Source organism: Camelus dromedarius, unplaced genomic scaffold (assembly GCF_036321535.1).
Source record: "Camelus dromedarius isolate mCamDro1 unplaced genomic scaffold, mCamDro1.pat HAP1_SCAFFOLD_189, whole genome shotgun sequence".
NCBI lineage: Eukaryota > Metazoa > Chordata > Mammalia > Artiodactyla > Camelidae > Camelus > Camelus dromedarius.
Window position 1 is genome coordinate 222,487 of NW_026989847.1, and position 23,256 is coordinate 245,742.

The 23,256-nt window shown below is 44.8% G+C and overlaps 1 pseudogene; it reads left to right on the forward strand.

Moving 5' to 3' along the window:
- The first annotated feature begins 1,347 nt into the window (after positions 1 to 1,347).
- Positions 1,348 to 17,340, forward strand: LOC135320925 (melanocortin-2 receptor accessory protein 2-like; annotated as a pseudogene).
- Positions 17,341 to 23,256: the final 5,916 nt, after the last annotated feature.

The window sequence follows — 23,256 nt, forward strand, 5'->3', positions numbered from 1 at the left end:
CTAGAGGCGGGACGCCGGTCTCCAGGTGAGCTTGGTCCTGGGAGGTGGGAGCAGCGGCGCCAGGGGTAGGGGGTCCTTTCCAGGGAGCTGCTCCATTTCTTCTCTCCTCCGCGGCCTGGCCTGGGGGCGACCTCTGCCGCCGGAGATTTCCCTGAGGTCCGACTCCAGGTAAGCTTGCTCCTGGGAGATGTGTGCGGTGCGGTCAGGGAGCTGGTAAGTTGGTGGCTGCGGGGATAGGGAGGCTGCCCCGGGGTAGCTTGTGTATTAGCTCCATGTCTGCACCGCATGGCCTGCAAACGGCCTCTGCTGCCCCAGGTCCCGGGACACCCCTGTCCCACTTAGCTAACTGGGGGCGGGAGGCAGGGTAGTCAGGGTGCAGGGGTGGCGGGTTTCGGGGGCCTGCAGCTGGGAAGCTGGCCCATTTGCTCCCATCTTCCCCGCGGCTTGTCCTGGGGGCGGTCTCTGTTGCCCTGGGTTACGGGACACGTGTATCCTAGTTGGCCTGACCCCGGGAGGCGGGCGTGGTACGTTGGGGGTGGTGGCAGCAGCGGCGGGTTTTCCCATGAAGCTGGTCCATTTGCTCCCATTTCCTCTCATGGTTTGCTCTGGGGGCGGTCACTGTTGCCCCAAGTTCACCGGACGTCCATCTCCAGGTCAGCCTGCTCCCTAGAGGAGGCCACCGAGAGGTCAGGGGGCAGGAGCGGTGGCTGATGTGGGGGATGGGGATGCCTTGGGGAGTTGGTGGATTGGCTCCCGTCTCCCTGATGGCCTGGTGTGGGAGTCGTCTCTCCTGCCCTAGATCACCAGACACACCTGTCCCATTCAGCCTGCTGGGAAGGGTCGCCCTGGACGGTGCCTTTAAGGTGCGAGGGTGGCAAAGGCGGAGGTAGAGGACCTGCAGCGCGGAGCTTGTCAATTTGCTCCCCTCTTCCCCGCGGCCAATCCTGGGGGTGTCCTCTGCTGCCCAAGAAGCAGGATGCCCGTCTCCAGGTCAGCTTGCTCCTGGGAGGCGGACGCGATGAGGTCGAGGGGCAGGGGCAGCCGGCCGTCGCAGCTTCCTAATGGGGCCACTTCTTCTCCTTTCCCCTGACCTGGCCTGGGGACGGCCTCTCCCGCCCAAGATTCGTCTGACACACCACACCAGGTCAGGTTGCTCCTGGGAGGTGGGCGCGGTGAGATCAGGGGGTGGGGAGGAGAGGGGTGCTGCCTATTGTGAGCTGGAGGATAACCTCCCATCTCTCTGGAGGCCTGACATGGGGGCGGACTCTGCCGCCCCTCGTTCCCAGGTCACACTTCTCAGGGTCATATTACCCCGGGGGTGCGTTAAGGTGCGGGGGTGGCGGGGTGATGTCGAAGGTATGGAGCCTGCTGCTTGGGAGCTGGTGGTTTAGCTCCCATCTCCCCAGCAGCTTGGCCTGGGGGCAGCCTCTGTTGCCCCAGGTTGCAAAGCACAGTTTCCCTGACAGCTTAGCCACCTGAGGTGGGCAGGATGTGCTGAGGGGGCAGAGGCAGCTGCCAAGGCAGCGACGGAGGGGGCTGTCCCAGGCCAGCTGGTCTATTTGTTCCCATCTCTACCTTTGCTGCCCTAGTTTTGCAGGACGTCCTTCTCCAGTTTTTCCTTCTCCTGGGAGGTTGGCGAAGTGCATGCAGCCCAAGGTCTGGGCTCTCCCCTGGGGAGGGGCAGAACTCTTTTGTTCTCCTTTATCTTTATTCTTCAGCGAAGGGGTTACTGGACCCAATTCTTAATTCTGAGAAAGTGTAGCCTATGTTAAGGAAGAGCTGCTGGACAGTGTGTTTTCTAGGTGGGTTTTCACATCAGCTGATGCCCAAGGCAGGCAGGAAAGCTATTACTCAGAGCTCCTTAGTGTGGAGTTGGGGGGTGGCCCTGCTGTCCTCACCATACTTTTTAAAAATGTGTCACTCCCCTTTTATTCCTAGGTGACATTTTAGGTTATTGGGTCACAGATTCCTGGCACAATCATCCCTGTTCTCAAACATATTTTAAACTTGGATGAAGTGATAAGTAGGGGAAGAAGATGATTTGCTGAAAGGTAAGAATACTTAAATTTGCATTAAAGCTACATTCTGTCAATCTTTCTCAAATGATTTTTCTCGGATTCAAAATCCACGACCTAATGAATGTTGTACTCCTGTGTAAATCATTGATCTTCAGATCACATTTGTTAAATGGTCAATGAGATTTGTTAAGTAGATTATTCCTGAAAGGAAAAGCTCAGGCTTTTGAGAATTCCTTGTCTGATGTCACCCAGGCAGTCACAGTAGAAGACAGAACTGATATAAAAATCCCTCAGCTGCCTGAACTGCAAAGCTTCTGGGATTACTGATCCCTGAAATGCAGGTGACTCTTGATGATATTCTGGGGGGTGGTTTACATGATCAGATTCTTCCAGTCCTGTAAATGGGTTCCGTGGCCCCAGCCCTGGGAGAGCTGGTCATAAGGTCCATATCGTGAGGGGTGGGATGGGAAGGCAAGGTCTAAGAGCTGGCATCACTGAGATTCCACACTCGCTAAACACAGACCCCAGAGCCTAATTGTCGTCAGGTTCTGTTCTGGATTTGAGAGTGTGTTCAGACATGATTCTTGCCCTTCAGGGGTCACTGCCTGGGTGGAAGTAACCTTTACACAAATCTGGGAAGGATGGCAATTAAGTAGATGGGCTGTTATGGTCCTCAGTATGCCCAGGCTCACTCTTCCAGGCACTCGTGGGACTAACGAGAGTCATGTTATTCACTCATTCACTGATTTATTACCCTTGAATTGATCATTTGTCCCATAGTAAGTGAAACAAGGGATCAGGAACATGAATTTTGTCCCCTCTCCCATCACTGATTTTATCTGTCAGTCGGGCGCCCTGTGTATGCATTGTGAAATGGTGGTATTTTTTGCCCAATGGGGCAGCACTGACAGTTCTGAGAATCAGGGGAGTCTCGTGGGTAGGACAGAACCGTGACACACATGGCAACACGCCACCATGTGAGACTGCATTGTCGATGCTCAGGTGACCCGATGTAGACCGCGGTGCTAAACCTGAGCGTGTTCAGTGATCTTGGCTGCTCTAAAAATACAGACTACAGGTCCCAAACTCTGGAGACGCTTAGGGTCTGCACCCCAGAATTCTGCATTTTAAGAAGCACTTTAACTAATTCTGATGAAGATGATCTGAGTGTCCCAATGAGAAACACTGTTGTGCGATTCAGCAATACTGAGGATTCTCAGGGAACGATGTCTTTTCAGGTTGGTCCAAGGTCCCTCACTTGAGACTTTTGCCTTGGGTTTAATTGTATGTGTTCAGAAGTGATCTCTCTCATTTCCAGTGCTTGTCAGCATGCTCTGTGCAGGGACTTGCACTCAGTAGATGGCAAAAACTATGATTCTTCAGGTCACCGAGCTAGAGTGTGAGTGATCTTTTATTTTGGTTTTCTTTATAGCAATGCAGAGTCTCCCGAGAAGAGATTCAGACTGAACAGCTTTATGTCAGACTTTGGAAGACTGCTGGTGCCCAAGGTGTTCTCTGGCAGGGCAATGACGAATCTAGGTCCCTCTTTCACTGCTACGTCAATGATGTGGGCCACTTGGACAAGGCCAAATTTGCTATCCCAACCGTAGCCCTTGACAGAGATATTCAGCTCCAGGAAGCCATCAGATGCAGCAGGTGGCCAGAGGAGGAGGCGAACGGGCTCATGAAATGTGACATCCCCAACTTCATCAATACGGACCAGAACTCTTCCTTTGGGGAAGATGATCTCCTGATTTTGGAACCACCAATTGTTCTAGAAGATAAGCCAGTTGCTCAGACCTCACACATAGAATTGAATTGAGAAACGTGCTTTGTCAAGTGTCTTTCTGAAGATGTGAAGTTTGTCTTTGTATGGCAGGAATTCCCCTTTCACAAAATTGTATGTGTTTGTGTCTGAGAGAGAGAAATGGAGACAGACAGAAAGACGGAGACAGAAGAGCACCCCCTCAGAAGAGAGCTAGTTAAGGTGAGTTTTGTGCCTTTAAAAACATTTGGGGTTTTGGGGGGAACAAAGTATTTACATTGTCTCATTCTCCTAGTTGGAAACCTTGGCCCCATACTCAGTGTTAGCGGCCTTGAATGGGGATTGGCACGGTGCATTTCATCTGGCGCTGCCACATCCATGCTCTGCCTTTAGCACGTTGCTTTGCCTCTCAGGGCTGCCACCCTTTTAACTGTAAGGAGAGGAGTCTGGAGTAGGTGATCCATCCCAGCTCTGCTGTTTTGCAAATTTCTGATTTCGTATTCGGATGAGGCTGGGATACACCCAGAGCAGTATAAACCAGGCCCTACCTCCTGTCTCTTGCTGGGGCATCCCTTAGGCCTGTGCCTTCTACCCAACCCTTTACTGAGCCCAGCTTTTGTCAGGAGCCCAAGAGCCTACCGAGATAGCAGGGGACGTCTCTCGTGGTCACGGTGGCCATCATTTCTATTGGTTGTGCTGAAACAGCTCTTCTGAGATCCTCCGGCCACCCTTGCTCCAACCTGAGGACAGACCTACCGTTCCTTTCCTAGGAGGAGGATCAATCCATGGTGCATTTTATGACAATCCTGTCCCCAGGAATGCACGGAAGGTTATCAGCTGAGTGAGGGGAGGTGCCTCTGTGTCTCTGCGTCCCTGTATCTCGGTCTGCTCACAGTGCCCTGCCACCGGCTACTGAGCAAGAAAAGTGCTATTCACCATGATGGGTGTTTTGCAGATGTGTAGGCGATGGTCGTGTAGCTCGTGTGTGGGCTTTGAGCTGGGATGGTGAAGAGCTTATAAATACCTCATCAACATTTATTCGAGGTGGCTTGGTGCCACACAGACTTGATTCATGAAGGCATCAAGCCTACACACTGGTTTGGAAACAACTTGGTTTTGATCAGTCACACTGCATGCATGACTCACTGCTAATCTCTGGGTGGTTTTTTCATTTTAGATTTATTCACCCAGTGTCTTGCTTAAGCTGAAAAATACTTTTATTTCACCAGAATATTCTCTGATTCTTTGTTTTCACTCATCCAGTTTTTTAATTCCTTTAAAAATTGTTGTGTTTATAATGCCTCCTTATTTCTATCATCTCTAGGTTCCCAGTGGCCTGAGACATGCCGCAGACTTTATGTAGGAACTGTACCACCAAAAGAAATCCCCTCGCCATAATATCTTTTGAGGAAAATATTATTCTTTAAGACTCTAACACTAAATCGTAGAAGAAAGCATGGAACATTTCTTGTAGTTAATACATGTTCATGCAAAAAGAAATTTGATATTTTCATTGAAAAATGTTGACTTTAATAACTTTTACTAATGTGAATATTATTATTCATTATTTAATTAACCAAATAATACCACAGTTATTTATTATTAAGATTGAAATCTATTTACACTGTCTCTCAATTAGAAGACTGAAGTGTATTTAAAAGATGGAAAAATACCCATGATGACACCATCTTTTTTATTAACTAAATATCAAGAACTGTGCAGGGTTAAGATTTGTCCCCCTGCAAGCTGCCATGTTAGCATGAGGTAGTCTGTGGATGCTGCCAGAAGACAGGACACTCCCACAGGATCAGAGACAAAGGACTTCCTGCCGGCACAGCAGGCAGCCTGGGGTTCATGTTCATGTTGGTTCCTGAGCTCTTTTCCTATTGCTGTTGTAACTATGGACCACAGACTCAGTGGCTTAAAGTAACACACATCCATTGTCTCACTGTTCTAGGGTGCAGAAATGCAAAGTCAATGTCAGTGGGCTAAAACCAACGTGTGGCCAAGGCTACGTTCCACACTGAGGCTCTTGGGAGGGATTCATCTTACTACCTTTCCAAGCTTGCAGTGGTGCTCACACTCCTTGGCCCAGAGCCCTGTGTCACTGTGACTTCTGCTGCCACATCACATCTCTGTCTCTGACCAATCTGCCTCTCTCCTCTAAGGACCTCCATGATGACGTTTGCTTCCCACAGTGATCTGCCATCCCAAGGTCCTTGACAGTCACACCTGCAGAGTCCCTTTTGCCATGCACAGTGACATTCCTAGGTTCTAGGGATCAGACCGTGGACATATTGGGGGCCATTATTCTACCGAGTTCTTCCCTTTGGCCCCACTGGTTCTTGTCCATCCCACATGCAAAATGCATCCACCTCATCCCAACACCCTCCAGAGTCTCATTTACTACACCATCAACTCAAAGTCCAACATGTAGTCTAACTATTATCAGCTCAAAAGCCTAAATATTTTCATCCTCATCACCTAAGTCAGGCATGATTGGGACCCTGGGTGTGATCTTCTCTGCTCAAAATCCTGCAATGGCTTCTCATTTCACTCAGTGAAGAAGCGAGTGTCCTTATGGTGACCTTACAGCTTTCCTCCCCCTCCCGAAGCTGAGCTCATCTCCGGTTTTCTCCCTTGCTCACTCCGCTCCAGCCACACTGGCCTCCCTGCTGTCCCTTGGGGATATCAGACATGCACCCACAGGCCTGTTGCCCTGGCCAGTCTCTGTCCAACTCATATGCTGAAGTCCTGAACCCCAGGACTACAGAACATGACCCCACTTGGAAATAGGGTTGTTGCAGATGTCATTGGTTAAGAAGAGGTCATTAGGGTGGGCCCTAATCCAGTATGACTTGTGTCCGGATAAATAGGGGCAATGTGGACAGAGAGACACGTGTACATGGGAGATGACGTGATGAGATGTGGAGAGAAGACGGTCGTCTCCAAGCCAAGGAGAGAGGCCTGGACCAGCCTCTCCCTCCCAGCCCTCAGGAGGAGCCTGCCCTGCTGACACCCTGCCTGCAGACTCCCCACCCCCAGGGCTGTGAGACAGTGAGCCTCTGTGGTTCATGTCACCCAGTGTGCGGTGCTGTGTTAGAGGGAGCTCAGCAACTATCACCGCGTTCTCAAGGTCCTCAGTGAGCCCAGCTCTGGCCATCTCATTTTAACCTGGAAACTGCCTTCCCCTTGTCTCTGCCCCAGAAACCCCCTCTCCCTGATCATATTATTTCTATCACCTTCTAGAATACCATATATTTCACATGACTGTCAAGACTGTAGTTTATGTTCTGCTCCTCCTCAGTCCTACAGGGACAAGGATCCTTATTTGTTCACTGACGGACCTCAGGTGGCTTGACCTGTACCCGTGGCACAGCAGTCAATACAAATTGGCCGGATGGAAGGAGGGATCGTTCCTTACATTCACAGGTGAGTGAACGAAGATTCCGGGGGACTGAGAGTTTCGCTCAGGCACAGAGCTGGTAAGTGTCAGGCCAAGGTGGGTTTCAGGTACCTATGAACCTGAGGGAGGCTTGAGTGATTCCCTTTCCATTGATTAGTATTTCTCAGGTGTCTCTTTTTCTGGCTCTAACTTTTGACTTCTTTCTGTTATTCTTCTAAGCTTTCAACCAGTTTTAAGTTTTAATTCTGCTTTGTCTCAGGTAAACAAATGAAATCTGTAAATCTTTTAACTCATTATATATTTCATCTAAATACATTGTGATTAGTGATGATGTTTTATTTCTGGCATCTTGTTTTGTGATTTCTATTTGCTTTGCTCTGCTTTTCTCCTGCCTGTTATATACCTTGCAGTCATGGTTAAGAGCATGGCGTCTAGAGACAGCCTATCCGGGCTTGGTTCCCTCCCTTGCTAACCATGTAACCAGTATATGTAATCCCTTTGAGACTCACTTTCTTCATGTACAAAAAGTGGTACTATCCGCCTCAAAGACTGTGAGCATTAAGTGATAAAATAGATGAAGATCTTAGAATAGTGACCGGCCTATTTTGCGTTCTTCATTTTGACTTCTTTATTCTCTTTTTAAACAATTACTTTAGAGATTACTGTTAAATTTTAATGAACACCCTAGATATTGAAGATTAAAATGTTACTTAACCCATTCATTGAATTTTATATACCAAATGATATCTGTGTTTTATTTCCATAAGTTCTGTTTGGTTCTTTAAAAAATTGATCTGTTTTCTTTTTCATGATGTCCTGATTGTTCATTATGTTATATAAGATTCATTTTATCTTTTAATGATTCAGTCATACTTCTTTTATGCTCTCTCTTAGATTGTTTCATAATTTTATGCTCTGGAATATTAATCATCTTGTGTTTTACGGTTAGATCTTTCTTCCCAGTGGCACTGATTTCCTTCTGTTTTTAGTTGTGTGTCTGTGTGTGTGTAGAGTTGTCGGAGCTTCTCTATAGTGAGTACATATTTTTTCCTATGATTGTCCCTTACATCTTGGTTTTTAAAGTTTCCCTAGAGAACAATTTTGTGTTGCTTATCCTAAGGCTCCAGGTGATATGATCAACCTTGAATTATTATATTTTTGGTTTGGGAATTCCGGAATCTTCAGTGGAGTATCAATTTGGATTCTACATTCATATAAAGCAGGGGAGTGGAGATTAGATTTTTTTAAGGGAGACTTTGTTTTTCCCTAGAGAACCGGTTGTTACACCCCTTTCCTGTGTGCACATGTGGAGAACTTTGAGTCTCCCTTTCAGTGAAGAGGCAAGTCTTCCAATACGTCTTATGCAGAGGTTTCTATAAAGGAAGACTCTTCTACATCTGGTATGGACCCTGTTTCCTAAATGGACATTGTATCCCTATTTATGTGCAGATGAAAACCCCTTCCCTCCAGGGTGAGGTGGCATCAGCTCACAAGATTACCATTTTGGCGTTAAGTGTCCTCTTTGTATTGTCACCTGGGAACTTCTCTCTCCATAGTTAGCTCTGTGTTACTTTTGTTGTATTTTACCCGGCATTACTGAAAGTTTTACTTAAAAGGGATCCTAATTAGCTCTGTTTACCTGTTTCCAGAGCTGAAAGCTTCAGTTCTTGAGTATCTGTTTGATTTTTCTTAAAAATTCATTCCAGTATATTTCTCTGATGAAAGTCTTGACCCTGTTATATAATCTCCCATCATTTCCTTATTTTCTTGAATGTGTTAAAAGCATTTTATAGCCTTTATTGGTAACTCTGATGCCTACATCACCTGGGGTTTGCATCCTTTGTCTAATATCTCTTATTCTCATTTTATCCATCATATAGTCTTGACATGTTGCATGTCTAGAAATTCTTTATTACATGGCAGACATTGCAAATGAAAAATCCATATCTTATCTTCAGTAAGAGGTTTTCTACCTTCCCGTTAGGCAGAAAGGGTGAGGGACTTATCATCTCACTCCAATCAGGCCCTGAGTTGTGTCAGGACAGAAGTGCCGTTTTTCTTAAGACAGCTTTGAGGTATACTTGGCAAAATAATTTTCACACATTTAAAGTGTACAACTTAATACATTTTGACATGTGTATCCCCAAGAAACCATGACCACATTCAAGATAGTGAACATACCCATCACCCACAAAACTCTTCTCCTGCATTTTGTTGTCCCTCCCTCCCTCCCCATCTATTCCCCTGGAAACCATTGATCTGCTTTCTATCACAACATACTGGTTTGCATTTTCAAGATCGTTGTATGAATGGATTCATGCAGTATCTACTCTATGTTGTCTGACTTCTTTCATTCAGTGTAATTATTTTCAGAGTCATCTATGTTCCTGTATTAATAGCTTATTTTTCTTATAGCAGAGTATTGCTTAGTGCTGAGTTTTTCCTGAATAGTTTATTGTGAGCAGTGTTTGGATAGAACATCCTTTGTTTCTTCATTTACTTCTTGATGGATGCATGGGTTGTTTACAACTTGAGCTATTATAAATAATATTGCAGTGAATATTTAGTTACAAGTCTTTGTATGGACATATGCTTTTATTTTCTAAAGCATCAGATGAGGAATGTCTGGCTTATATGTCAGATTGGTTTTTACCATTTTTAAAGAAACTGTTAAAGACTTTTCCAAAATGGTTGTGCTATTGTAAATTCCTCGTGGTGTGTATCAGTTCTGGTTGCTCTATTTCCTTGCCAGCACTTTGTAAGGTCTGTCTTTCTAATCGTATACATCCTAGTAGGTATGTGTACTACTATCTCACTGTGGTTTTTAAAAGCATTTCTCTAATGACTAATGGCATCTTTAATCAGCATCTTTTCATATGCTTATTATCCATCTGGATATCTTTACTGAAGTGTGTTTTCTGGCTTCATTCATTCATTCAGGTGTTTGTATTATTATTGAGTTTTGAAAACTTTTTATTCTGGATCAGACACAAAGAAAGACCTTTACCAGATATATGATTTGCAAATAGCTTCTGTCTATGGCTTGTCTTTTCATTTGCTTAGCAGTGTTTAGAACAGCTTTGAAGAGTCTTCATTTTTGTAAAGTTCACTCTATCAGTTACTTTTTTTAAAATAGATTTTACTTTTGGTGTCATAGCAAAGAAATATTTGCCAAACCCAAGATCATAAAGCTTAAGCCTATGCTTTTTCTCCTAGCTGTTTTATAGTTTTAGATTTCCTATTAAGATCTATGATCCACTTAGAGTTAATTTTTGTATATTTTGTGAGGTGTGGATCAAAGTTCATTTTTTTTTTTTTGCATATCACTATCTAACAATTCCAGCACTACTTGTAGAAAAGATCATTTTCTCCACTGCATCCTTTTGAGAATCAATTGTCTATATAAGTGCTCGTTTAGTTCTGAACTTTCTATTCTGTTCCATTATTCTACTTCCCTGTTTTACACCAACACCATACTTTCTGATTACTGTAGCTTTATAAAAAAACTCTGAAAATCAGATAGTGTAAGTCTTCCAAATTTGTTTTTCTTGTTCAAAGTTGTCTTGGATATTTGGGATCCTTTGCATTTTCATGTGAATTTTAGAATCAGTTTTTAAATTCCTTACACCCTCTTCTGCCAAAATTCCACCCATGTTTTTGGCCATCTCCAAAGCCACATTTTCTGAAGAGGTCTCTCTAGATCCTAGGTGAAAGTAATTTCTCTTTCATCTGTGCTCCATTCACATATCTTAATATTTGATTACATTTATTCATATTTGGCTTTATGCACTTGTCTGATCTTTCCTGCCATATAGTAAACCTCTCAAGATTAGGAATCTTGACTTGGTTCCCTCTGTCTGCTGAGAAAACTAGTTCTATGCTTTGCAGGAGTGAGCCCTGCAGTAAGAGGTATCTGCAGCACACATCTATCTCATTGTTTGCATATTGTCAAGGAATCCTGCAGACTTGGAATTGCTTATTGATTGTTGTCTCCAAGACGGCTCAGTCTTTTTTATTTCTATTACTACTGCTGCAGTTTCAAAGAACAATGGGCTAATTATTTTCCAAATATGAAAGCATACTGTAATTGAGTTGTGATGCAAATTATGTGCTGCTGTGTCTTAAAAATCTGCTTAGTGTTCACAGGCTCCTTCACTCATGGAACTTTTGGGAGAATGACATATCCTTAGAGATAGCACTGCTGACTTTGGCGACTTGAGCAGCAGTATCTGAACTCACTCCTGCTGTTTTTCCAGTGCCCCTCTAGCCCTACTCCAGCCCTCCATGCCCGAACCTGCAGTTCTGCCCTCGAAATGCCTATTACTTCTCAGGAAGACTTCCCTATGAAACATAATCATATCCTTCTTGTGGGGACATTCAGTCCAGTGACCTGACAGCAGGGGAAAATGTTTAGTCTGCTCTTGGTAGAGCCTAAACTCTTCCATACTTATTAGAAGCAAATCCAATGAGGAAACTGTGTTGGCATCTAACAAATCAGCATAAATGTCTGATGAGGAAGATCAGCTTCCCCATCCCACTCAGGTGTCATGTTGGTGTGACACTCACCGTGGCTAACATTTTCTCCTGTGTGCAATGTAAGTTTCAAGACATTATGAATGGCTTTTTGTTTTTCTTCCTTGGTCTTTCCACATTTACTGTGTCTGGTGAGATTATATGAATCCTGCTTATTTTCAGCCCAGCACTTACTCTTTTTAAAGGATCACGTGTTTAAAAGGCTAGTGGACAATTTGTTAGAAGATAGAAATCCTTAGATTTTGGTCCTAGAGTTGAATCTTGGTTAGGGGTGAATGAAAATTCCCATTAAAATTTTAAATTCAGTGTTACAAAGTTTTAAAAATAGTTAAATATTACCCAATTCCATTAAACACTTTAGCAGTTATTTACTTTTAATCCTGCTTCTGGGGCAATTTTGCAATGATTCCCTCCCTTTGTTGATTCCCTCTTTGTCAGAATCCTTGAGAGGCCCCTGTCATCACTGTCAGTATCATCATCATCATCATCATGGAACTGATTCCTCTGGAAAATTCTAGGAAAATAAACAGATGGGTGGGGTTATGTGTAGGTCAATGTGTGCATATACAATAAGAACAGTTATCAGACATTAGATGCAAGATATCCATTTTATTTAGAGAAGAATGTGGTCATGAAATCCTGATGTGGTGAATGAAGGAAGCAGTGGGAACAGGATAGTCAGTGGAAAGGAGGAAGAGAGCGAAGCGGGGAGCATAGATCCTTGGTTAGCCGATCATCAAATTGGTGTGAATGAGGGGAGTGTGGTGGCAAAACCATGTTCCTCCCCTGCCACAGGTTAGCCAACAGTGACATGTTTCTGTACATGGCAAAAGGGATGACAGATATATTAGGAGAAATATCTTAGAGGATTTCTGTATTCTAAATTCTCTATTAGCCTTTTAAACCCATGATACATTATTAAAGTTTAGTGGAGGGCCACAAATAAAAAGGATTCATATAATCTCACCACACATACTGAAGGTAGAAAGACTAAGGAAGAAAAACAAAAAGTCATTCATAAGTGCCTTGAACCTTAAATTGCTCATGGGAGGAAATGTCACACAAGGTGAGTGTCACAGCCACATACATAATGCCTGAATGGGAGGGGAGAAGGGGATCCTGAGATGAGACAATAGGGTGAGTAGCCTGGATTGTCCAGGTGGGCCCAATGTAATCACAGGGGTCTTTAAAATTGAGGACGTAGCCCAGCTGAGTTTAAAATCAGAGGGAGGTGTAGCCATGGAGCAGTGTTCAGAAAGGCTGCTGGCCATGAAAATGGAGGAAGTCGTGGGACACAAGCTAAGGAAGGTGGGTGACCTCTGGAAACTGGAAAAAAGAAACCAAAAACGAGGAAAAATTCTCTTCTAGATCCTCTAGAAGGAAGGAACCCTGCTGGCAACTTGAATTTAGCTCAATGAGAACTGTGTTGGATCTCTGACCTCCACAGCCATAAGCTGATAAATCTGTGCTGGTTTAAGCTGTTAAGCTTATGGAAGTTTGTTACAGTGGTAATAGAAAAATAACATAGTGAGCCATAGTGTAAGGGATTAAAGTTCTAGGCTGTGGTGTGGAGAGGATTCTGACATTTACACCTAAAAAACAACCAGGTGCAGTGGAAAGGTGTTTTAAGGAAGACCTACCTGGCAGGGCTGTTAATAGGACTGTTTGGTGTGAGGAGAGCATTGGAGTAGAGGAATCAATTAAATCTCTACCAGAAAAATAAGGAATAAAATATAACAGTGCTTCAGTGTTAGTGGATGCAGGAATGGAAATGGGCACAGAGATATAAACATTACTTTGAAATTAGCTACAGGTTTGATGATTGCATGTTGGGGAGAGTTAGCCGATGTGTGGACTGAATGTTTGCATCCCCTCAAAATCCGTATGTCAAAACCCCATCTCCCAGGGTGATGGTATTGGGAGGCGGGGCCTTTGGGAAGTGATTACTAGGATAAAATAAGGTCATGAGAGTAGAGCCCTCATGAATGGGATTAGTGCCCTTATAAAGGGCCCCAGATTGCTTGCTTCTCTCTGGCCCATGAAGATAGTGGGAAGACAGCCATCTTCGAGTCATGAAGGCTATCATCTCCCAGATGCATTGACCTCAGCCTCCAAAACTTAAGGAACATGCTGGTTGTTTAAGCCACCTGGCCCATGGTAATTTGTTACAGCATCCCAGACTGACGAAGACAGTGGAGAATGCCTCTGAGTTTGACACTGATTGCCTGGAGAATGCTGAAACCCAGGGAAGTGGGCAGCACAGACGTTTACTCATTTAATCCTGGCAACACGGTACGAGATAAAGTCTACATATTCCTCGCTATATAAAAGGGAAGGAAAAAGAGGCACAAATAACAACAACAACAACAACAACAACAACAACAACAATTTTTCCAAGATTCACACAGAACCCCTGGAGGCAGAGTGAGAACTTATACTCAGGCAGGCTGACCCGAGAGCCCCTGCTCATAACTACTAAGTCAGATCACCTTGCTTATGTGGATCAATTTTTTTCAAGTGTGATATGAGGGTACTGTGTCCAGTAACTTATAATTTAAAAATAACTCACTGTAAGGGAAACATTAGTCGCAGGCATTGCAAACCACAGTAAGCTACACATACAAAAATAACTCGTTAGGGCAAGATAACCAATAATGTTTTTAAATATTATACTTGCTGTACCTTTGCAATAAAATGTGTATTTATAATTCTGTCTGCCTACAGAATAACTTCATAATCCTGAATGTGGCTGGTGGCTCCCATGGTGGACAGCACGGGCCTAGAAAATTTAAGTGACTTGTCCAGCCTCGCCCAGGAAGCTAGTGGTGGGATCAGAGATATAGGTTGGGACTTTTCCTTCCTATCCAACAAGTCCCTCATGGAGGCTTAGAAGCTTCTCCTTTGGTGCCCAGCTGTCTATTCGTACTTATGACATCTTGTCAGGTGTCCCACCCTGCTCCTGAACATAAGCCAGTAACAACATTTGCTCTTTTCTGGCCAGGTAATACATTCTAGCAGCTTCCATTGACTCCTTGGCATCAGTTCTTACCTGGAAGGGTAGTGGCTAGAGATGCAAATGTGTCCACATGACAGGGTTTTCATAAACATAGCAGGAGTTGTCAAGAGAAGAAAACGTCAGGAAGACGAGTGGAAGCAGGTCATTTAATATACCAAATCGGTACTTTCAATGAATGTTTGTGTTTCCAAGTCCAGACTTGTTCTGCTCGTGCATTACAGGCCAATAAATCGGGAGACCAGGTTTTGGGGCAAGAAATAGCGACTTTAATTTGGAAACCCAGCTGAGAAGATGGAAGTCTATTGTCCTGGAAAACCATTCCCCAAAGTCAGAATTCAGGCTCTTTTTATATTAAAAAGGGGAAGCAGGAATGCTTGGTTGCTGCAAACTTGGTTTATGAATTCTTTGTTGTTAGAGCCTTTTGTTCTTGCAGCTCTTAGCCTGGGTCAGATCCGTGTAAACCTCCAACAAACAAATGTTATTTTCTATTCTGTAACATGTTATCTTTATATGAATGGAAAAGTGTTAATATCCTTTAAAGTCAGAGCCTTGAGAATAGGGTCTCCTGTATATTTCAGGCTCTAGGCAACATTGTTTTACAAAAGGTGCAGAACAAACAACACTAAACCTAGGAAACAGGGCACAGGGTTAAACTCAAAAGAACAGATATAACATGGAGTCAGATATGTTCTTTCCTATTTCAGTAGTGCCATGGAGAAGGCACTTTGGGCAGCTTGTTGTAGGGTCCTGGAGGCTTTCTCTCTCAGCCTCTGGGCGCCTCTATTGCAAACCCTTCATAGCTGTTTGGTCTGTTGGAAAACCACTCCGACTGTTTTGCCCGTAAGATGCGTTCTGTTTATAACTCATCTCTACTCCTTGGAAAACAACTCAAGAAAAACTCAGTTGGCTTTCCACCAGCGTTGGGCAGGGGTGAGGGATAGCATGTAATTATTTTATAAAATAAAAATTAAAATTAAAATAATAATAAAAATAATAAAATAAGTATTAAAACAGCACTGGGCACATAGGAGAGAGTCAATAAATATTTCCTGGCTTAAATTAAAAGTGATGGCTCAGTGATTCTATGGCTGCTGTATTTGCTGAGCTTGTTACTCTTTGCTCCATTACAATTTTTTTAACTGAAAAAGAAATACATGCATATGGTTAAAAAAATTCGAACAGAGCACAAAAATACACAAGTGAAAGAAGTTTTCCCTCACCCTCTGTTCTTTCAGCCCTCCCTGGAGATGTCACTGTTTATTATCCTTTGTGTGCTTTTCCAGATAGGCTATGCACATTCCCACCTATGTATGTAAATTCCTTTAAACTTTTACTTATTTTTAACTTAAAGGGGTTTAAATCCTCAAGTGCCTTCTGCCTGGGTAATAGAAAAGAACAAATCTGACTCCATACTAGATCTTTTCCTTTGAATTTAACCCTGTGCTCTGTCTCCTAGGCTTCATCTTGCTTGTGAAACAGTGTTGCCTAGAGCCTGAAATATACAGAAGAGCCTAATCTGAAGGCTCTGACCTTTAAGGATATTTAACACTTTTCCATCCATATAAAGATAACAAGTTGCAGAAAAGAAAATAACGTTTGTTTTCCTGGAGGTTTACAGAGATTTGACTCAGGCAGATAGCTGCAAGAACAAAGGATTCTAACAAAAAAGAATTCCTACACCAAGAAGTTTGCTACAACCAAGCAGGTAGGAAAGGAGCCTGAATTCTGACTTGGGGAGATGGTTTTCCAGGACATTAGTTTGCCATCTAGGTCTACAGAAACTTGCTATTCCATGCCCCAACACCTGGTCTCTGAAGTTATTGGCCTGTCCTGCACTGAGGAGAATGAATTTGGACTCGGTAACACTCCTATCTACCTAGCAAGCTGGGCACTGGATCTGAGGACAGCTCTCCCACACCCAGGGAACTGCTGTGAGCCCTTGATGGTTCCACTAGGGTGGGGTGTGGTTTACTCAGGAGGGATGGGCACTATGCACCAACACTCAGGCAGTCTGCTCTGTCTGGGGCTCTGATCTTATACCTCCCGCTCCCCACCAGCCCAACACCTAGAACAGTGGAGCTAAGACAGAGATAGTGCCTGCCTGTTTCCCAGCGTGTAAAAGGGGAATATGAACTCTTCCCAAGGTAGTTCTGAGCGACAACACCTTCGGGTGCTTGGTTCCCAGAGCAACAGGGAACCCAGCTCTGCGTGGGGTCAACGGGTGTGATCCCGTAGGGGTTCTGCAGAGGCCTCGGCTGGAGGGCTGGACCAGGGAGGGAAAATTTGAGCTGCGGGCCTTGAAGTGTTAGTGAAGGGTACAGAGGCAGGACTGACTTCTGTTTCAGGATGCCACCAGAGGTAAACCGTTTTCTCTCCATCTCTGCTACTCCCCTCCCCTCTCCAGATCCCTCCCTTCTCTCTGCACTTCCTGTCCATCTGTCTCCCTCCACTTTTCTCCTCCTCCCCTCCTCCTCCCATCTTCTCCCTCCCTCACTTCCGCAGCTTCTCTCACAGAAACCAGAGGATCGCTGGCCCTCCTGCGCATGCGCAGTCAGTGCCAGGTGGACCGCGGTTTGGAAGCTCCAGCTCCGAGCCGGGGATCTGCCCCAAAGTCTTCTCAGCTATGTCGCCCGGTAAGCCTTTAGCTCCTGCCCCGGGGCCGGGGCCTCCGGCTGTGGAAGTGCAAGGTGGGGGGCTCACGGGAAAGGTTCAGGCGGCTGCGGGAGGGCGGTCCACGTGTCACAGCCCGCGAGGGTATGATTCAGCGTGTGTTCAGCTATATTGCTCGGGCCAGGCCCCTCTGCCTGATCCACCTGCCCCGGCGCCCCGGCCACAGCTGCTCAGGGCCAGGTGTGCACCTGCCGCCTCTCGCCCCAGCTGGTCTTCCCTCAGTCTGCGGCTGGAGTCCCCCTCCCCTCTCCCGCTCATGAGTCCTCTCTTCCCGGGATTCCTCTCCTCAGCCGCCGGCCCGTCCCCGTCCCTGGGTGGGCTGTGTCCCGGGACGGCGGGGTCTGCGGACTCGGATGGGGCAGCTGGGACTGGGGCTGGCCTCCGAGCGGGGCTGCAGCCCGCGTCCCCAATCCCCCACTTTCCCTGCCCCGTGACCCCTGGGCTGCCCTCCTCTCCCTTTCCCGCTCCCTCAGGACCAGCTCGGTGGCGTGGGCGCTGCTCCCCAGGCTGAGAGCCTCCGGCCGTAAAGCCCAGCTTGTCCTGGTGAAGTCTGCAAAAGGGAGCGTCTGTGCTGAGGGAGCTTCCGTCACCTCCCTCAGTGTTTCTGCCCCAGGTAAGTTCCTTGAACACTTTCAGGTGTCATGATGGCGGTGCTTGATGATGTCACGTGGTTTTATACTGAGAGGGATTACAGTGTTGAAAGCAGGACTTGGTTCAGTTAAAAATGAGCTGAAGGCATGAGTATGTGACATCCTCCAGGCTTCCCTCTCCCAGGCTGAAACGTGTGACAGTCGATTTTAGAAAGATAGTTACAGTCCCTAACTAGCCCAGCCCAGCTTGGGTGTGTTAACAGGAACAGCACCACCAGAGGCGTTGGAGACCTAGGGACATTGCAGTCCTAAAGAGCTCCTGGCACACAGTTTGGTTTGTTTTGGTTTTTTCTTTTTCTTAAATTGTGCGGCAGACTAGTTGTATAGAGGGGAAAATAATTGTCAAGAGATTATTTTTCATATAACAGATTTATTGTGATATTGTTCACACACTGTGAAGTCCATCCATTTAAATGTTACAATTCAGCAGCTTTTAGCATATTCACAGTGCTGCAACCATTATTATTCCAGAACGTTTTCGTCACTTCAGAAAGAACAGTGGAAATCAATGACCTATTCACCCTTACCCAGTGGTGGTTCTAAAGAAGTTTCTTGGCTGTTCCTGACCATAAATTAACTTGCTATATTCCATGAAATATCTGGTAGTAATTCTAATTAGAATTGCATTGAATCTGTCTATCAAAACAGGAAGAATTAATGTCTTTATGGCATAAACTTCTTCTAACCATGAATATATCTGAGACCCTACCTTTTCATCTGTCCAGAGCCTGGCCCATGGGAAGTCCTCACTAATTTTGGGGCTTGTGAATGATGAGATTCTATACATTGTTAGTTGCAAATGTAGCCTTTCACAGAAGAGAAAAGTAACCTCAGTGAAGCCAAGTGACTCTCTGATAGTCAGAAAGGGTGACAGTCAGTGTTGGAGTGATACAGTGGACTTGCTGCTTGCAGCCAGAATTCTCCACCACCTACAGCTACGGGGATTACAGTGTTCTTTTATTTTTTTAAAGACTTGCTTTTATTTTTCTAATTATTTTTTATTGAAGTGTAGTTAACTTACAATGTTAGTTTCAGGTGTACAGCAGAGATTCAGTTATAAACATATTCATATGTATATACATACGTTTTATATTGTTTTTAGTACAACTCATTACAAGAACTTGAATATAGTTCCCTGTGCTATACAGCAGGTCCTTGTCATTTATTTTATATTTATTAATGTGTATCTGTTAATCCCCCTTTTCCTGCCTACTAACCACAGTTTGTTTCTATGCCCATGAGTCCATTTCTAGCAGCACCATTTTTCCTAGTTAATATATGCTGCTTGGCTGCTTTCAGTTTCAGTAATTCCATCTTATCTGTGGGCGTTTTTCTTCTGGTGGACCTGTATGTGGTTTGCACACGTGGTAATAGAGATCTGTATTTTGGAGAACTCCAGGCCTCGTGTAGTCCCTGGTAGAGAGCGCCCACTGAGCTGATGCTTGAACTGGGAAAAAAGCATAGTAAATGTTGGTATTTCCACTATAGTTGAGACTTCCAGGTTTCTATAACCTCTCTAGCCAACCTTAATGTTGGCTGCACCCATACTGGGTAATTTGGTGGAACTCCATGGTATGGTGATGTAGAGACAGGGCTTTGTATGCTTCTTCTCTTTCCTTTTTCTAACACATAATCTCCTGGGCCTCCCAGATCCTCCCACAACAGTGCCCAGGGCTGGCTTGGTGCTGCTCTCAGGCAATATTTGTTAATAAGGCCCTTTCCTCATCTCTTCTGAGCCTCCGTTTCCTTCTCTGCACAATGAGACCGTAGACTAGATAAGTCCTTTTCAGTTTCTTTTAGAGCCATGTTTCCTTTGAGAAACAGAAAATGCAAATCTCTACTCTCATTCCAACCCTTTAGATTTTGATATGTCCTCCAAGGAGTGACATAGCTCTTTGTGGAAAGCTGATGTGATTGTGATTCCAGGTGGCACAGGAAAGACTCTTCAGAGATTTATTGCAGGGAAAGGGCAGGAAGGGAGCAGTATGTCACACTTTCTGGTGTGAGCAATGGAGCAGGGGATTGGGTTTAAATACGGTGTCTGATGTGGCCTCTCTCTAATCTTGCACAATGTGATAAACCTCTCTCCCTCAGTTTTTTCATGTATGAAGTTGGGGTGATAGTATTTTAGGGTTTTTGTGAAACATTATACACATAATCCATTTGTTTCTCGGTAGAAACAAGAGCTGCTAGGGAGTCAGTGATTTCTTTAAAAAAAAAAACATCTTGTCCATAGCACTCTGTCTGTGTGTATTTTGAAGTTCCTGGAGGGTGAGTGTTGAAACTAAAGTCCATCATGGGACAGGTGGCCCATGGTCCTCTGTGCCCCAGATTGCCCCTTCCTCCCCAGTCCTCTTCCTCTCAGTCCAGAATGACGTTCCCTAGTAGATTTATACAGAGTTCTTGTGGAAATAGCCTTTCATTTTATTGTTTCACCAAGAAGGGCTGCCATCATGATCTCTGTGGTCAGGTTTTGCTGACCTGAAGGCTATGCAATTGGGGGTTTCTATTTAATAAAAAGAAAAAAAATTACAAATACAAACTTAGACATAGGGTGGTGACAGGGGCTCTTGGAAGTGGGGGCCATTAGCTTTGTTAGCTTCAGGTGCAGTGGCCTTTGGCCACGAGGACCCATCCTTGTGCTCTGAAATTGGAGGGACCAGTGGGTTCAGTGGGAAATTTAACTGAGTGTATCTCATGGTCTAGGGATTGTCCTATTTGTGCTGTGTGTTCCTTATTTGAGACAGTGAGCTCATTTAACCTCAATAGCCTCTTTAAAAATTAGACTTTTAATTTTGTGATGTAACTTAGATTCCCATGTAGTTGTAAGAGATAATATGGAGAGGGCCTATGGACAATTTGCCCAATTTTCCTTAACGGTTCAATCTTGCAAATTTCGGGTACAATTCATTACTGACTCACTAACCCTTTGAGGTTTGTGTTATTGCCCTCATTTCTATTCATGATTAAACTGGGGCTTAGAGAATCACACAGGCCTGCCCAGGTCACCCACATGGTTAGTGTAGAGTCGGGTGAAAGTGGGCTTGGGATTTCCAGGCAGTACCATTATGATGGTCTGTGGCAGGGAGCAGCATTCACTTTGCTTGTTTATTCATTCATTCAACAAACATTTATTGAATAAACTCTGTGTGTCAGATGCTTTAATAGGGTTATCAGATTCTTCAGCGGTACTGAAAATCAGGTAAAATTTCTGTTTTTTAATCTGAGAAAATTAGCTCTGAGAGGTTATAACCCCCCAAAAGGTAATATAGCTGATAAAGGAGGGATAGTAAATTTGTACAGTCCCCCCTTTTTATGCAGGTTGTAACCTAGGCATTTAACATTTGCAAACTTCCGTAATCCAGATAATTTCTTCTAAGGTAATGATTTTTTTTTAATTGAATTATAGTCAAGTTTACAATGTTGTGTCAATTTCAAGCTATTTTTTGAAATTTGAATTAAAAAATATTTTTTGAGGAGGGTAATTAGGTTTTTTTATTTGTTTCATTTTTTAAAATGAGGTACTGGCGATTAAACACAGGACCTCATACTTGATAAGCACGTGCTCTACCACTGAACTGTACCCTCCTCCCCAAGGCAAGTTTTCTTATTCATTATTCTGCAGCATAGGAGTTCAAATAAATTGGATAGAAATCCAGATATTTTGATCCCACTGTGGTTCTTTTCTTTATATTCTGCTTAAAGGTGTGTGGAAAGCAGTTCCTTTGTTCATTTATTCAGCAGTTTTGAGCACTGTCTTTGCATTAGGGTTTGGCTAGGTGCTTGGAACAGAAAACAAGAAATGACCCTGCTCTGCAGGGGCAGGAAGCCTAGACCAAAAGCTGGGTAATGTGATCCGACCTACAGTAGCCATGTGCAGGCACTGAGGACAAACTGTACCCCCGTCTTTGCTTGGGCTTCCCTTGCCTTCTGGCTGATACACACCAGGTCACCGCAACCCAGAGGGGCCCACAGCCCACAGCAGAGTAAGTATATCGATCTCCTCTCCCCTCTCGGCAGGGGCTGCAACATGAGCATCCCTGACTACGTGCAGTGCGCTGAGAACGACCAGATTCTCCCCGTGGTGGTCCAAGCCATTGGGATCATCTCAGAGGAGAATTTCTTTTGCATCTATAAGCGAATCACCTTGGTGAGCCAGATCAGCCCCTGTGGCTCCCATTGGGCACTCTGTATCCACTACAGGCACCACTATGCACCCGAGAATGGGTGGGGAATCTTCCAGACCCACAGCAAGGTAGTGGGCCTTGTCACCATTGCCGACTGCCTCTCGGCCAAGGCCTTCGAGAAGCTCCACGTGCAGAGGAGCTGTATGGCACATCGTTAATGACTCTCAGCTCTTTGTGCTGAATGTGTAGGTAGCCGAGCAGAAGCGCACCGACGTGGCCTTCAATCTACGAGGACTGCAGGATGGTGGAGAAGAGTATCGAGGACTTCACTGTCTCTCTCTTCATCATGCTCAAGTCCAAGTGGCTGGATAGGTCCCCCAACAAGTCTGGGGATAAGATCCCCCTCCTCTGTACCTTGTTTGAGAAGGAGGACTTCATGGGATTGGACACAGATAGCAGGTAAGTCTACCTGGAGGCCCGGCCACCCTCGATGTATGCCAGATTGCTTCCCTATATCCAGGAAGGGATCATTAAGGAAGAGGGCTGTCTTGTAGCCAAGAGTGGATGGAGGGGCAGCCCGCTGGTTTACAGACATTTAAAAGTGAATCCGCCTTTGTTTCAGAGAGATCCTTTTAGGGATATTGTGGACACTTACTCCAGCTTTTCAGCCAGGACCCCTGGTGGAACCCCTGGAGTTGCTGTCCAATAGAGTAGCCACAGCCACTGATGCTAGGAGAGCTGGGGAGGAGGCTGGTCTGAGCTGACATGTGCTGTAGGTCAAATGAACATCAGATGCTGAGACATCTAATAAAAGGAATGTAATCTACATTGTTCCTTTCTATATTGATTACATGTCAAATTGATAGTATTCTACGTACAGTAGAATAAGTAAGATCTGTTCTTAAAATCAGTTTCTAGTATTTGTTTTTGTTTGTTTGTTTAGTTCTTTGTTTACTTTTTAAATGTGGCAACTGGGAAACTTTCTTTACATGGATCTCATTTCATTACTGATGGGCAGCCTGTCCTGGGATAGTCTCATCCCTTTGCTTATAGATGAGATGCTGAATCCCA